Raw genomic sequence first — 16,878 nt, 5'->3', positions numbered from 1 at the left:
TTGGTCACCACCCTTCTTCACATCCTCCTTCCAACAGAAAGAGTTCTTGGGTTTTGTCTTGAGATTTTAGCTGGACTGGCTGCAGAGGTAAACTTGAAGACCTCTGAGAAACTACTTTGAGACAATTCAGTTTCCATTTCTGTTGAATTTCTGCCATTTGTAAGCTAGATGCTCTCCTTCTCATGCCCGTTACCCAGCTTTTAAAAAGGGTGCTTGTGGCAGCAAAATGTCCTGCAGAAAGGCTAACTTGCTCTGCCCGTTACACGTGGACTAGATGCCTTCTGTTGCCTTTGAATAGGGACTTGCAGGGCTATGTTATGAAGGCTAGACTGCAGAAGGAGTACACTCTCAACTGATCTTTGTGTTAGGCTATATGTTTTTGACAGTTCTATTCTTTTTAAACTAAAAGTCTTCTTCCCTAAGTAATGCATGCAAATCCAGTGTGGAATTGAGAATTAAAACTCTTCTTGTGATGCTTATGTGGTCACAATATAGTTCTAGTAAAGTTATGCCTACTTTAGTATGGAGATGAGTATTTGGAACGTTCACCAAATAGGGTGATGATGTTTAAAGAGGCTTGAAGTCAGAAGGGTGTGTGTGTGTGTGTGTGTGTGTGTGCATTTGGCAGCTGGACAGTACATACTGTATCAGCAGTTGACAATAGTGCTTTAGACATACTGCCAAGTGTTTGTAACAAGATAGTGCTGTTACTGTACTTGATTTTCAACTTTCCTTTTACATACCCTACATTTCTTTTTTCTTCTATAAACAATGCATTGCATGCTTTTTGTACTTCTGTAAACAATTCAGACTTGTAACTTGAGATAGGTCTGAAGTCCATCATGAGCTGCTTCCAGATTATGATTTTAATTCAAAGGAGTGCTCCTGTAGAGCACTCTCTAGAGTAACATGGCAGCATAGACAGAATTTATACAAATGTCTACACATCTAATTGAAAAAGTTGCTTTTTAACATATACAATTACAACTGTGACAAACTGATAAACTTTTATATTATGTCAATGTAAAACAACTTGAGCTTCCCACACATTATTAAAAGTTAATATTAATTAACATTGCTAGGAAGAAGTAGGAGAAATGGAGGAGGAAGGGAGTAAGGAATACAGGGCTGCTGCCATGCTAGAACTTTTTAATGCAGCTAAGGCATTGCTTTTCTGCAATCACCTGTATTTGGAATTAAAATGGAGGTTCCAACAGTACTTAATATAGTGCTATATTATCTAACAGTGCCCTTCCCCAAGGCCGAGATTCTTCTATAATGTTTACTCAAAAGTAAGTCCATTCAACAAAGGTCTCCTGCAACATTAAATAGAAGTTTGTTCCTTACAGGTTCTGCACAATTTCCCCTTTTCTTATCACTAAATAGTATTATTTGTCTGTAAAAGATGGGAGAAATGTAAAGGAAACAGTAATTAAACCTCCCCTTTGTAAGTTGATAAAGATGCATCATGAATCCTCCAGGGCCAGATCTACATCTCATGTCATTCGATACGATCCCATCATAGTTCTTGCACATTTATACCTCGTAGCACACACAATGACATCTGTTGCGGTATTTTGGATTATACGGAATAAAAAGAGGGAAATAATGCCAGGGAAACGGTATACATAATACGTAATGTGCCCCAACAGTTATCAGTGCACTTCAATACCGATAAGCAGTAGTATAGATCTAGCCCAGTTGTGCTACACAGAAAACAATAAAATAAGCCGAACCTGTCAACAACAGTGTTTAAATAAAAGGCACAATAGCCTTTAAAAGCTTCAGTAGCACTTTGCACTGGACAGGCCAGCATTGCAGATATGTTTTATTGCAAATAATTGCCAAAAATCAGATCTGAAAACCTGGGAAGACAACAAAGAAAACCCATAGTGCAATGATTTCGCAATGTCATCTGGACTTGCTGGAAAAAAGCAAGTGAAAAAGGGTGGCAATCCCAGAGAATACAACTAATGTGTCTGTTTCTAAAGTTTCCTTCAGAGAATCTAAAAACCCTTCTAAATAATATTTCAACACTTTATGACTGGTTTCAGAAGACACGAGAACCCACAATGGGTTAAATAAGCCACCATGGCTTATTTAACCCATCATTGGTTATCGTATTGTCTGTCAGGAATTTTAAAATCCATGTTGGCTTATTTGGCCAAAATAAGACACTCTGATAACCCACGGTCTGCAGTAAGTGTTATTTAACCCACTGTAGGTTATTGTGTCATCTCACACTCAGTGTGGCTTATTCCGATCACCTACAGAGTCACCTAGCAAGAGTAGTCAAAATCATTGTGGCTGCTGTGCTCCAGCATGCACAGCTCTTTTTCTGGGATCTGGCAAGCAGCCGAGCGACAACCACAGCCAAACAAGCACAGCCTTCCCTGATATGCACTACAGTTACAAAATGACAGCTTTCCCCAAGTACAATGACAGCCTCACGCTATCGCACTGCCCCGCTATAGCGAAGTTACAGAATGACAGGCTTCCCTGATCACCACTTTGGAACTGCGCAACTTTGGAAATAGGGGAAAATAGCAGAATAGGGAAAGGACTGCTCACTTTTCCACGAAGAAGCACAGTTCTGCAATAATCCGCTCCAGCATCTGGAGGCTCCCCATGAAGGCACCCAATCTATGCAATTTTGCCCCATTCCAGCAAACTGTCAGGGAGTTATAACTCCTGCTCCCTTTTGCTTCTCTAGTCACTTTTCCATGAAGAAGCAAAATGGATGGGGGTGTGTGTGTGTGCAATTTCGCCTTTGCGCAATTTTGCCTTTGCGCAATTATGCTTTAGCACTAAGGCACTATAGCAAGCAGAAGTGGCTCTGTCAGCAATGTCAGGGGTGGGAGGTGAAATGCGCAATTCCACTTTATTGTCAATTTTGGACAATAAATGCATCTGTGCTAGCAATGGCTATTGGGGGGCAATGCCCTCAATTGCACGTAGCAATATGCACTTGAAGGTTTTGTTCCGATACTGTAAACCCCCAAAGGTTTATGTGTGCTAATTGTGCAGGGTTTTGATGGTTCATTGGGCGCCTCCTGACTAGGAGAGGCTGTGGGCTTCTTAACACGGAGCTTTTATTCTGCTATTGAGATTGGTTACTCATGGAGGATTGCGGGTCCTGTAGAAGACATCGTGAACCTCCATGGCATTAAATGACCTTTGTTCCATTTTTTAAAAGATCCGAGATAATGATAGGGGTGGACGAAAGTCCCTTACCTGTCCTCGAAGGTTGTTCGCGGTGGGGGGGAGGCGCTTCGCTGCTCCCCCCGCAAAGTTCAGGCCGGGGGGGGAGGCTTCCCGCCTCTCCCCGGCCGCGAACTCGAAAGTTTAAAACAAAACAAAACACGCCCCCTGATAGGATACGTGACGATTAACGTAGCCTATCACGGCTAGATTTGCAAAGTCAGCCGTGATAGGCTACGTCACTCGTCACGTAGCCTATCAGGGGGCGTTGTTTTTTTTTTTCCTTTCATTGGAATGGCGGCGGTGATGGCAGCCGGTCGAAAGACCGGCTGCCGCTCCCGCCCCGCACGAACACCCGACGAACCGCCGGCCGGACCCGCCGCCGGGAGGGACATTCGGCGAAGGTAAGTCCCGTCCCGGGGGGATGCAGGGTGCGGGGGGGGGGTGCGGAGGATTTCTCCCCGAAACTTGTTCGGGGGGCCGAACACATTGGCGCTTGGCCCCCCGAAGTTTCGGGGAGAAATTCTCCGCCATCCCTAGATAATGAGCTATCAAATTACAGTGCTTGAGTTCCACTTGAGTTCCCTCATGAAAAGAGGAAAACCTGCAATAAGAGGAGCTAGACAACAGCGCCATCTAGCAGCTGTGTAATGAAACATACGGAAGACTCAGATAAGGGGGAAAAAGAGGGGGAAGGAAGTACATGTAAAGGGAGTCCATCATGAGCCTGCAATTAAAACGGAAGCAGAAAGCATCTTTAAACTCCTGTTTTAAATGTGAAATTCTAGGCTGGTGTAGAGATGCTCTGTGTGTGGAGTTTGGTCTGAATTCTACAAACCTCCAAGGTTTTATAGCCACCACCCGCTTTTTGGTGCGCATGGGATTTCCTCTTTGTGAGTAATCATGCAGGGTTTTGATCAGGTGACTCCTGACTGGGGATGGCGGGATGAAGCTTGGTCCCAATCCTGCAAACTTCCAGTGCGTTAGAGCCACCCCCCCTTGTTTGGGTGATGCTGGAAGCACTTAATTAAGCCCCTGTACTTCAGCCCACACCTCTCCCCTTTCACTGGGATATTGTGGAAGGTTAAAACAGGCTGCTGCAATGTTGTCAGTGGGTGAAACAGCATGACTACCGGGGCAGGAGGACTGCAATGGGAGAGTGGGATGACCCAGATTATGCACAGTAGCTTAATAAGCTACTCACAGTAGTTTATTAGCCTGGCTGTGTGGTGGGGCATCGTGGACTATTTCAAAAATAAGCTACTGTGAGCAGTTTATTAAGCCACCATGGCTTAAAGTGACATCTGAATGCGGCCTATATATAATTGTTCTTGTTTCTTTATATGGCAATAGTATGCGAGGCAAATACAGTAGATATGGAGTGGATATTGAACAAATGTCTCTTTCAATTGCATTAGCTAATAATTGCACATAATAGGATGGGTCCAGACTTTGTGATGCCTAGAGTTGACTTAAGTGAATCATGATTAAATTTCATTGATTTCAGTAGGTCTACCCTGAGTATGTCTAAGTCTGTATCCAACCCAGTACTGATGTCTTAGGTAAAGTGGCTATTTCTGATCTAGTTGTGAATAAGGTAACATATCTTCCTTATATAATGAACAATTCTGTATCAACCCATACTTCCCACATTCTTGGCTGACTCTCAATGCCTAATGACTCTTTGCTCCAGACAAGGGAGAACATATGAGTAAACGGTCTAACTCTGAGCTTTGTGCAATTACTTGCTAGCTGTGTTTAGCAGCAATTGTAATTGGAAGCACACTGAATTTCTCCCATAAGATACTGAGATGTCAATGCTGTTTGGTCATTTAGTCATTGTAAATATTTCATCTCAAGTTTGATCCAACTAGGAGCTCCCTCAGGATGATATAACTGAAGGTTGGGAAAATTGAATTCTCTGTGTTGGACAGCTGTCTGCAGTTCTTTATTAAGCAAATGCAGATCCTCCTGAGGTACCTCACAAGAATGCCATGCTGTGTTATTAGAGACAGACTTTTTAGACTATAAATATACAGAGTAAAACAATTATTTTATTCTGTTTATCTATCCTTTTGTGATATTCTTACATAAAGAAACTATGGTTGATAGCTCAAGCTGAGCTGTCTCATTTTAAACTATCTTAGAGTGAGTTTAGGGATAGGCTCCTAATGGAAAAGATAGTGGCTTGTTACTTCAACTCATAGTTTACATGATTATTTTCCACCATTTGGCTAAAGTTGACTATTAAGAACAGAAGAACCAGGGTCGTTGGGCTTTTTCCTGTTTTGAAATTGGCCCAGTTTTGTCTCTGATAGGCTCCCTTTCATTTAAGTGCATTTAAGATAGAAGAGATCAGTTATACTCACAGTATTCTAATAAAGAAGTAGAAACCATTCAACAAACAGGATTTAGTAGGTGGTGCCAACTTTATAAGGGTGAGCAATTTTTCTCTCATTATTTAAATTCCTTGACTCACTCTGAACTAAGAAAGGCATTTATGGAATTACACTTCCACACTATGCCTTCTTCATATTTGGATGGGAGGTATGCAAATGTTCCCATATTGCAACATCTTTGTGTATGTGGGGCTTCACAAATAGAGGATATTATACATTATATATTCTTCTGTGAATTATATGCCAGTCCCAGGAAAAGATTTCCTGCACCTTTGTTGGGAGGAACATCTGAACAGAAGTCATCTAACATAATGTTGGATTTCACCCATAGTTGTTATAAGAACAAATAACAACAGAGATTTCTCATCGTGTCGAGACATTTCCCTTAGACTGTACTCAAAAGGAATGTATTAAAGGTCATCTAACATAAATTAAGCTTTGAGCTAACAAATGTGACCTTGTTTACTTTGTGTCATGGATATGAATAGTTTTCATATATTGCATTGGTGGGATGCTTCTGAATTCTGAAAGGGACAGAAACAATATTTTAAAAGGTTATAGAGGTTAAATCAGTATATAACTTATAATATATAACTTTTAGAACATTTAAAGCTACAATTATAAGAAAGCATGATCTTATTGCTAATGGCAGGTCTATACATTTTTTAGTAAATGTAAAGAGTAATATCCTATTGTGCCAGTATGCTTACAAGACCCATCACTTGCGCAATAGGACTTTTGGCACATCTAACCCCGCTTCCCAAACAAGCGGAACCAGAATGGGGCAGATCAGTGGAGCTCATGGAAGGGAGCTCTGCTTACCTGTCCTGATATGCAAATGAGCATTTCCACTTGTTTCCAGGGTTATTCTAGGGTTTCCACTCATTTCAGGAACCAGTGGAGGCTGAGATTGACAGTTCAATCCTATAAATGTCTACTCAGAAGTAAGCCCCATTGAGTTCAAGCGTGTATGGAATTGCAACCTAAAATTATGTCTAAAAAAGTTTACCTGAACGTTTGAATATCACAAGTAGGTTATGCAACATTGTATTTACTGGATCTAGCCGTGATAGCAACTTGTTAAAGATCTCATGATACCTTTTGGAAAGGTGAAATTGCATTAATTAAAAAGATTCTTAACTAGTTTTGGCTAAATATTAATTTGAAAATTATATTCTGCCAGCTTTAATTATTTGCTTTTAGTTAAATGTGATATTCTTATCTTCTTGTCCTAAACACCCATGCCAAATTCTTGTGTGAAGGTAAAGCCCTATTGTATTTGAAACAGTATGGAATATATGTGCATATATATCTTATCATATGTGTATCACTCTCTTATAGAGTGAGCCAGCATGGTGTAGTGGCTAGAGTGCTGGACTGGGAGTCGGGAGATCCGGGTTCTAGTCCCCACTCGGCCATGGAAGCTCACTGGGTGACTTTGGGCCAGTCACATACTCTCAGCCCAACCTACCTCACAGGGTTGTTGTTGTGAGGATAAAATGGAGGAGGAGGAGGATTATGTACGCCACCTTGAGTTCCTTGGAGGAAAAAAGGTGGGATATAAATGTAATAAATAAATAAATAAATAAATTATAGGAAACTGAGGTGGTGGATGCCAACAGGATTTGAGCCAAACCACAGCCACTGAGAAATAAGAGGGGGGTATCAGCATGCTCAGGAAACCCCCAGGATTTGCAGAAATATAAGAAATCTATAAAAAAAATCTATGGGAGCAACCCTCCTCAAAAGAGTCCAGTAAGGACGGTGCATGCTCAGTAGCCACAGAATGTTGAGTGTCACTTGAAAAGAAAACTGGAAAACCTCTGTGTGTGTGTGCGCGCGCACGCGCAAACACACATGCAGGCTCATTTGTGCATATGTGAAATGGAGTATCCTGGAGGGACACAGCTGGCTGGAACCTGAACCCAGAGCACTGGTGTTAGGAGATAAGGATGCACTATGAGATTTTGTTGCCGGTCTACCTTGCATGTATGTGTGAAAGAGAGACACACAGATATTTAGAGAGGTCCCTCTCACCTACTTTTTCTGTCCTCTTATTGGGGTCAGTGCCAGCAGCAGCAGAGGGGATGGCCAGAAATAACTAGGCCATATGAGATGTATATGGGTTTCAGGAACTGTCTAGCCAATATGTATCATATTGCCTAGATAGTAGTGCTCCCACTGCTGCTGCGTTCTCAATTACCAGTAAAAGAAGAGGAGAGAAAGAGTTACACTATAGCAAGGGCAGGGTGAGTCTGGAGTGAGAGGTATGAAGTATTGGAGCCAATACAGGACGGGAGAATATTCCACCCTGCCCCAATTGTGACATTTGATGGAGCTTTCTTCAGTTTGGATAAAAGCTAGATGTAGGAATGTAAGAACTTGTAGTTGGAGGATAACGTTATAGCAAATCTATACTTTACTTATTTAGATTTCTTCTCTGTCCTAACTAAAAGGTCTGAGCCTGTGATATTTTTTTTTGTCTTTCTGTCCTCCAAGCAACCTCATGAGGTAAGATAGACTTCAGAAATGGTTATGTGCATTCCTTTAGGCTTTGTTGGCTGACTAGGGCTTTGAACTGAACCTCCCAGTATTCTGTCTACTGCCCCACATCATATTCCAAATGTGGGGATAAGGGATGTGTGAATGACTGTGCTATGCCTATCACCAATGGGTGAGCTAAGAATTTCATTAGGGACTTTTCACCCTATAAATCTTCTAGTTCCTGAACACACTATACCAGTCCACCTCACTACAGCAATGAGAAGTTGGGGTTGAAAGATCTTTGGAGCTAAGGCTGGTAGTGTTTATCAGTACTTTTTTTTTGTTTGAAGGGAGAATAGAGATGGAGTTCCAAAGCACTGACTCATATAGTCACAGTGCAGTGCTAGGATACAGCCATTTCCTACTTTTGTTTGAAAATGAACTAACTGAGCCTGGCGGATGCAAGTCCTCAGCTGCAGGGCTTTGTGAAAGGAAATGCTTTTTGGTCTTTATTGATTACCGAATATTATTTACTGACTGTTTTGTACTTGTAAGTGGTAAACAATTCACTCCATTGCATTTTGTGTACATTTATGACTCCAGCAACTTGAAGTGACGGTTTCTAAAGGTGATTAGAAAAATGAAATTAGCTTGGTGATAGGAGCAGAATGTCTTTCTCATGAGAATTTCAGGCTGTTCTGGAAGTAGGGTCACCATGTGGCCTATTTTACAGAGGAAGGACAGTCCTCTGTTGGAATAGCTGTCAGCAGGGCCCAAGCATCATTGTTTTGTACCCAGTACAAATGCAAACTTGTAACACTGGCTGTCTCCCACACATACACCATGAACCAGTTTCATACGTACAGTCTCGTGAATCTTGAAATAAATTCTGAGATTGCATTTTCTACATTTCTGGAATTACACCATGGCCCACACTGGGGCTTATCTTCTATGTCCCCCTTTTTGCTATTTCTGTTTAATATAACATCCAGTCTGAAGAATAGTTCTACAAATAGTTCTGACTACTTTGTGACTTTTTGATTAGCCCTTCCCCAACCTGGTGCCCTCCAGATGTTTTGAACTGTTAGAATTTCTGTTAGCTGGGCCTGATATGAGCTGAAGTCCAAAACATCTGAAGGGCACCATGTTGGGGAAGGTTGAATTAGTGTATTGTCTGAGCCAGACTGCAGAAGGGTTTTGTCTGTTTTGAAAAACTGGATGATCGACTGATTAATTGATGCCCTTTTGTGTTAGTTCCCTCATTTAACCTTCTTACATTTTTGGCTGCATGAAATATAAACCTTTCTGTCTCTAAAGGTATTCGTCTCTCTGCACCATCTCTCAATCCCCCCATTTTATTTCTTCAGTCGCTTTTTTTGGTCCTATTTCTGTCTGTCCACTTATTTTTACTACCCCACTGAGCTGAGAGGTCAGAGCATGCAGTGCTTTCATCTAAGAAACTTACAGTGCAATAGGACTTACTTCCAAGTAAGTGTATATAGGATTGCAATTTTAGAAACGTTGTTGTATTTTTTAAAGTTTCAAACTAGTAGAAATATAATAAACAAAAGTAAGACATAAAAACCAAGACTTTAAGATATAAATAATCCCCTAGCCTTTATTTGCTAACACCACAGATAATTGTATAAATTGTGTTTATAATCAGTTGCCTCTTGCATGAGTCAAAAGCCAGAAGTACTCTAGTATTTTGAAAAAGAATTATTTAGTAGATGAGGCTAGGGCAAAATAAATGGAAATCAGAAAAGGGGAAAAGTGTAGATCTGGAAGCCTTCCAGTGAAGGGTTAGGAAGCTACTGAGGAGCAAAAACTCCTGTTTTGAATGCATAATGCCAAATTGTCTTTCTCCACCCACTTCTTTTGCTTTTTGTCTGCCTTTCCCATTCTAAGCCAAAATTAAACACAGTAGAGTTTACTGTTTGCTAATCACCATGTGTTTACTTTCTCTTCCAAAACTGAAGTTGCCAACCAATACATTTCCTACCCGGTGCTATGAATCTGTCCAAATAAACATGGGAAGTAGTAAAACAATGACACCACAAGAAAATACATCCTCATTCATGAAACAGTCTCCCAAGATTTTATTGGAATTTGGTTGTGAAAGCAGAATGTTGTGTGGACACAGAGGACTGTAAAAAATAAGAAGAAGGTATTTGGAGTTCCTTAAAGCTACAGACATTAACACTGATAATTTTATAGCTTGTTAACTATTTTTTTTCTAAAGAACCAACGCAATTAAGATATGCACAGTGTTTTTATTTGTGTAGGTTGTGAGGCCCAGCATCACTGCTGGTACCTGTCTCAGTCATATGTGTTTACCAATGTAGTTTTTAAATTAAGTCTAAAGAATATATTGCGGGAAAATTGCAGAACTAGCTTTGAAAATTACCAACCACGCATTATTCAGGTTCTGGATTGGATGATACAAAAGGGGAAAGAGTCAGCCAGCCAGCCAGCAGATAGATAGATAAATAGATAGATAGATGCTCAGACCTTTGTTGCTACCTTTCTATAAATACAAGCATGGATTTGACTTAATGTTTTTTTTTTAACTCTACTTTAAAATATAGTTTACCTACCAATCAAAATCATATACATTAAAATGGAATAATATTACAAACTGTCATCTTATTTGTAAACATTTTAGAGGCACGTAATGAGTACATCTACTTATTTATTTTTGGCTAATCTCACTTTCTTCTCTGTGTTTTGCTTACTTTATAAGGACAGAGGATTTTTAGGAACAGAGGTTTTTTTAGAAGTTTTAAGGAACAGAGGTTGTTTCTGAATCTCCATTGCCATTGTAAACAACAAACCTTGTGGTTGTGTGTGTGTTGTCTGCTGAGCAATTCAGCAAGCACAGGGTTAAACAGGAAATTGGTTTATGTGGTACTGGCCATTCAGAGTTGCAGGATCTGTAATCCCTCAGCAGATGCTTTACTACAGTCTCATTATAGTTCAGAAGTGGCCTGTGTATGACAGAATTCAGCCAAGCAGAAGTAGCCCAAACACTACTGACTTGCCTACAACTGGTTGGAAAGGGGATCTATTGTTAATTTAACTTCAAAGCAATTGTGGCTGTGCACGTGTGTGTCTTTTTTAAAATTTTGCTCAAGAAGATGGTGTCTTGCTAGAGTGGCTTTTATGACTTTAGGTTCACAATTGGCTGTCTGATTATGTTTTGACACAGCTTTGAAAACAATAAAATAAAATAAAAACTTGACACAGCTTTCAGCCACAGTATGACATTCTTAAAAGCCTTTGCATTACTGTAATACTATATTTAGTGAGCAAGAACTGGAAAAAAATAATTTAGTTCTTTGCTTTTGTTAACGAATTTTTTTGTTCTTGGTGAAAATAGAATAGGGTTTTGTTAACAAGAACTGAAGATCTGTCACCTTCCAAAGTAAGGCTTCTTAATGTGCAAGAGATTAAGTTGTCAGTTTATATACCCTGCTTTTATGCATATAGTGCTCTTGTATGCACCTTCACACGTCTTGTCATAAAGCATATAATTAGCTGTATTTCACCATCAGCAGTCATTCTTTAGTTAAAACCTGTTGTAAAGCTCTTGCTAATTAAAAAACATACAAAGAAAATGGAAAATACACCCTGGGGGTAAAAAATAAGTGTTTGAATTAGTTTTGCATTTGCACAATACCGTAAATAATATTTCAGTTAGACCAATAGTACTAGTATTAATAATAATAAAATAATTTTACCCCACTTTTCCACTCCAAAAAAGGAATAATTCAAGGAGCCTTACAAAATACAAAACAATAACCAATAATTAAAACATTTTAAAACAAGCTAAAAATAGCAGCAAAGTTAAAGAGTCGAAACGAACAAACAGTAAATTAAATTAAGCATCAACAGAATCAAATGTTTGTTTAAAGAGAAATGTCTTTAATTGCCAGCAGAAAACAAATAAAGACGAAGATGACTTAATATCTTCTGCAGGGAATTCCACACATGCGGTGCCACCACTGAGAAACCCCTCTTGTTCATTGTCTGAAGACAACAGCATAAACAAGAGAGTTACAGCAGCTGATCTTAAAGGGCGGTCGCATGGGAAAAGACGGTCCTTCAAGTAGCCAAGTCCCAAGGGAATAATCTTGAATTGCACTAAGAAACAAACTGGCAGCCAATGCAGCTGATTCAATAAAGGGTCTCATGATCTCAGCACTTTGTCCCATTCAAAATTCTAGCAGCTTCATTCTAGACTAGTTGAAGTTTCTGAGCAGTAACATGTTGAGCGTGTTACAGTATTGCATTTGAAATGTAACTAATGCATGACCAGGAACAGATCCAACTGGCACACCAGTTGAAGCTGAGCAAAAGCACTCCTGGCCACAGTCAACACTTGACCATCTGATAACGAGACTGAGTCTAAGAATGCTACCAAGGTATGAGCCTACTCTGTTAAGGGAAAGGAGATATATTGCTGGGTATCGTCGGCATACTGAAAACCTTGTTTTTGTTTCACATTTTGTGTGGAAAGTTACATAAACTAAGGGATCCCCTTTGCAGGTATAGTTAATTGTGACTAATCCATATTGAAACCAATGGTACAAGTTAGTTGCAGCTAAAATACTAGATTTGGGCTAACTTCAGTAGTTTGTCATAATTACTGCTGGATTGTAGTTGTAGACAAATAACGGTGTTTGCATTTCCCCCTTTAAATTGCATACAGGCATATTTCTGGCTGTCACTTCCACTCCCTTTTTATTGCATCTGTCACGCATAGGAGTGAAATCTGAGAGGATAGGGCATAGTATTCACAACTGTTCTAAAAGTACTAGGGATATTGCGGGCTCCCGACTGGGTTTGGGAATTCATTGGGCAACCCGCCCATGACCCCCGAGCTGCACCCGCTGAGACGCTGTCCTTGTTCACCCCCTGCTTGTGCCCGCTGACGCTCCCCAGTACTCACTGCGATCCCATCAGTGAGTGCCACCATTTTCACACCTTTGATTTCTGCGCAAAACAAGTTAAAAAAATGTGCATATTCAAATATGCGCAGTTTGGAGCTGGGAAAGCTAAATAAGGGCAATATTAGAGGGATTATACCTCTAATTTTCCCAGCTCCAAACTGCGCATATTTGAATATGCACATTTTTTAACTTCCTGTTTGCGCAGAAATCAAAGGTGTGAAAATGGAGGCGCTCACTAAACAGATTCATGGTGAGCCCAGGGAACTTACCAAACTCATGGGTGGCCCAAGCACAGGTTCGGGGGCGGGGTGCGAGCAGGGGTGCTGCTTCGGCGAGTGCCCGGAGAAACCGAACTAGGGTGAGTTCTTATATCCCTAAGTTGTTGTTGTTCAGTCGTTCAGTCGTGTCCGACTCTTCGTGACCCCATGGACCATAGCACGCCAGGCCTTCCTGTCCTGCGCTCTCTCCCGGAGCGTGCTCAAGTTCATATTCATTGCATCGGTGATGCTATCTAGCCATCTCATCCTCTGCCGTCCCCTTCTCCTTTTGCCTTCAGTCTTTCCCAGCATCAGGGTCTTTTCCAGAGAGTTTTCTCTTCGCATTAGGTGGCCAAAATATTTGAGCTTCAGCTTCAGGATCTGTCCTTCCAATGAACACTCAGGGTTTATTTCCTTTAGGATTGACTGATTTGACCTCCTTGCAGTCCAGGGGACTCGTAAGAGTCTTCTCCAGCACCACAGTTCGAAAGCATCAATTCTTTGGCGCTCAGCCTTCCTTATAGTCCAGCTCTCACAGCCATACATTACTACTGGGAAAACCATAGCTTTGATTAGATGGACCTTTGTCGGCAAGGTGATGTCTCTGCTTCTTACTATGCTGTCTAGGTTTGCCATAGCTTTCCTCCCAAGGAGCAAGCGTCTTTTAATTTCATGGCTACAGTCACCGTCTGCCGTGATCTTGGAGCCCAAGCAAGTAAAATCTGTCACTGCTTCCATTTCTTCCCCTTCTATATGCCAGGAAGTGATAGGGCCAGATGCCATGATCTTCGACTTTTTAATGTTGAGTTTCAAACCAGCTTTTGCACTCTCCTCTTTCACCCTCAACAAGAGGCTCTTTAGATCCTCTTTGCTTTCTGCCATTAGGGTGGTATCGTCTGCATATCGGAGGTTATTGATAATTCTCCCAGCAGTCTTAATTCCGAGCTGTGATTCATCCAAGCTGGCATTTCTCATGATGTACTCTGCATGTAAGTTAAATAAGCAGGGTGACAATATGCAGCCTTGTCGTACTCCTTTCCCAATTTTGAACCACTCGGTTGTTCCATGTCTGGTTCTTACTGTTGCTTCTTGACCCTCGTACAGGTTTCTCAGGAGACAGGTAAGGTGGTCTGGTACTCCCATCACTTTAAGAATTTGCCACAGTTTGTTGTGATCCACACAATCAAAGGCTTTAGCATAGTCAATGAAGCAGAAATAGACGTTTTTCTGGAATTCTCTTGCTTTCTCCATGATGCAGCGAATGTTGGCGATTTGATCTCTAGTTCCTCTGCCTCTTCGAAACCCAGCTTGTACTTCCGGTAGTTCTCGGTTCGCATACTGCTGAAGCCTAGCTTGTAGGATTTTGAGCATCACCTTGCTGGCATGCGAAATGAGCGCAATTGTGCGGTAGTTTGAACACTCTTTGGCGTTGCCCTTCTTTGGAATTGGAATGTCAACTGACCTTTTCCAGTCTTGCGGCCATTGTTGAGTGTTCCAAATTTGTTGGCATATTGAATGCAGCATTTTAACAGCATCATCTTTTAGGATTTTAAATAGCTCAGCTGGAATACTGTCATCTCCACTAGCTTTGTTGTTAGTAATGCTTCCTAAGGCCCACTTGACTTCACTCTCTAGGATGTCTGGCTCAAGTTCAGTGACCGCACTATCATGGCTATCAGGGACATTCAGATCTTTCCTGTATAGTTCTTCTGTGTATTCTTTCCACCTCTTCTTAATCTCATCTGCATCTGTTAGGTCCCTGCCTTCTTTGTCCTTTATCATGCCCGTCTTTGCATAAAATGTTCCCTTGAGTTCTCCGATTTTCTTGAAGAGATCTCTAGTCTTTCCCATTCTGTTGTTTTCCTCCATTTCTTTGCATTGATTTAAGAAGGCCTTCTTGTCTCTCCTTGCTATTCTGTGGAACTCTGCATTCAGTTGGATAGATCTTCCCCTTTCTCCCTTGCTTTTCGCTTCCCTTCTTTCCTCAGCTACTTGTAAAGCCTCATCAGACAGCCACTTGGCTTTCTTGCATTTCTTTTTCTTTGGGATGGATTTCGTTGCTGCCTCCTGAACAATCTTACAGACCTCCGTCCATAGTTCCTCAGGCACTCTGTCTATCAGGTCTAATCCCTGAAATCTATTCCTCACCTCCACTGTATATTCATAAGGGATATGATTTAGGTCATACCTGAATGGTTTAGTGGTTTTCCCTACGTTCTTCAATTTCAGCCGAAATTTTGCAACAAGAAGCTCATGATCTGAGCCACAGTCAGCTCCAGGTCTTGTTTTGACTGACTGTATAGAGCGTCTCCATCTTTGGCTGCAAAGGACATAATCTGATTTTGATATTGACCATCTGGTGATGTCCATGTGTAGAGTCGCCTCTTGTGCTGTTGGAAAAGAGTGTTTGCTATGATCAGTGTGTTCTCTTGGCAAAACTCTATTAGCTTTTGTCCTGCTTCATTTTGTACACCAAGGCCATGCCTGCCTGTTATCCCAGTGATTTCTTGACTTCCTACTTTAGCATTCCACCCCCTATGATGAAGAGGACATCTTTTTTTGGTGTTAGTTCTAGAAGGTGTTGTAGGTCTTCATAGAACCGATCAACCTCAGCTTCTTTGGCCTCAGTGGTTGGGGCATAGACTTGAATTACTGTGATGTTGAATGGTTTGCCTTGGATTCGTACTGAGATCATTCTATCATTTTTAAGATTGTACCCCAGTACTGCTTTTCCCACCCTTTTGTTGACTATGAGTGCTACTCCATTTCTTCTAAGGGATTCTTGCCCACAATAGTAGATTTGATGGTCACCTGAATTAAATTCACCCATGCTTGTCCATTTTAGTTCACTGATTCCCAAGATGTCGATGTTCAATCTTGCCATCTCATGTTTGACCACCTCCAGCTTACCTTGATTCATTGATCTGACATTCCAGGTTCCTAAACAATATTGTTCTTTACAGCATCGGATTTTCTTTTCACCACCAGACACATCCACAGCTGAGTGTCCTTTCGGCTTTGGCCCAGCCGCTTCACTCTTTCTGGCGCTACTCGGAAATTCCCTCTGCTCTTCCCCAGTAGTATATTGGACACCTTCCGACCTGAGGGGCTCATCTTCCGGCGTCATATCTTTTAGCCTTGTGATACGTTCCATGGGGTTTTCTTGGCAAGAATATTGGAGTGGGTTGCCATTTCCTTCTCCAGTGGACCACATTTTGTCAGAACTCTCCGCCATGACCTGTCCATCTTGGGTGGCCCTGCACGGCATAGCTTATGGCTTCACTGAGTTACGCAAGCCCCTTCGCCACAACAAGGCAGTGATCCATGAAGGGGATATCCCTAAGTAGTACACACTAACCCTGTTAGTGTGGAGGGGGGAAGATTTGCTCTTTTGGGGGGTTCTAGTGACCCACCCCATTCCATAGTAAGGCTGTTAACAGGAAGTAGCCTGTGCTCATTAGCATTATGATGTTCAGTGAACTGTGAAAGATACAAATAATAGAACACAAAGACGGTCCTCTCCACCCAACCTTAGGGAGTGGGCAGACTGGTAAGGAAGGAAGCGGTCCCTAAGGTATCCTGAAC

The 16,878-nt window shown here is 41.4% G+C and overlaps 1 protein-coding gene across 11 annotated transcripts in view; it reads left to right on the top strand.

The window, feature by feature from the left end:
* Positions 1–16,878, top strand: part of NFIB (nuclear factor I B) — a 278,915-nt gene that overhangs the window by 104,508 nt on the left and 157,529 nt on the right. The window lies entirely within an intron of this gene.

Source organism: Heloderma suspectum, chromosome 2 (assembly GCF_057233095.1).
Source record: "Heloderma suspectum isolate Gila_16-S chromosome 2, 16-S_ref, whole genome shotgun sequence".
Classification (NCBI taxonomy): Eukaryota; Metazoa; Chordata; class Lepidosauria; order Squamata; family Helodermatidae; genus Heloderma; species Heloderma suspectum.
The sequence above is the reverse complement of the archived record's forward strand: the minus strand, read 5'-3'. Positions and strand labels throughout refer to the sequence as shown.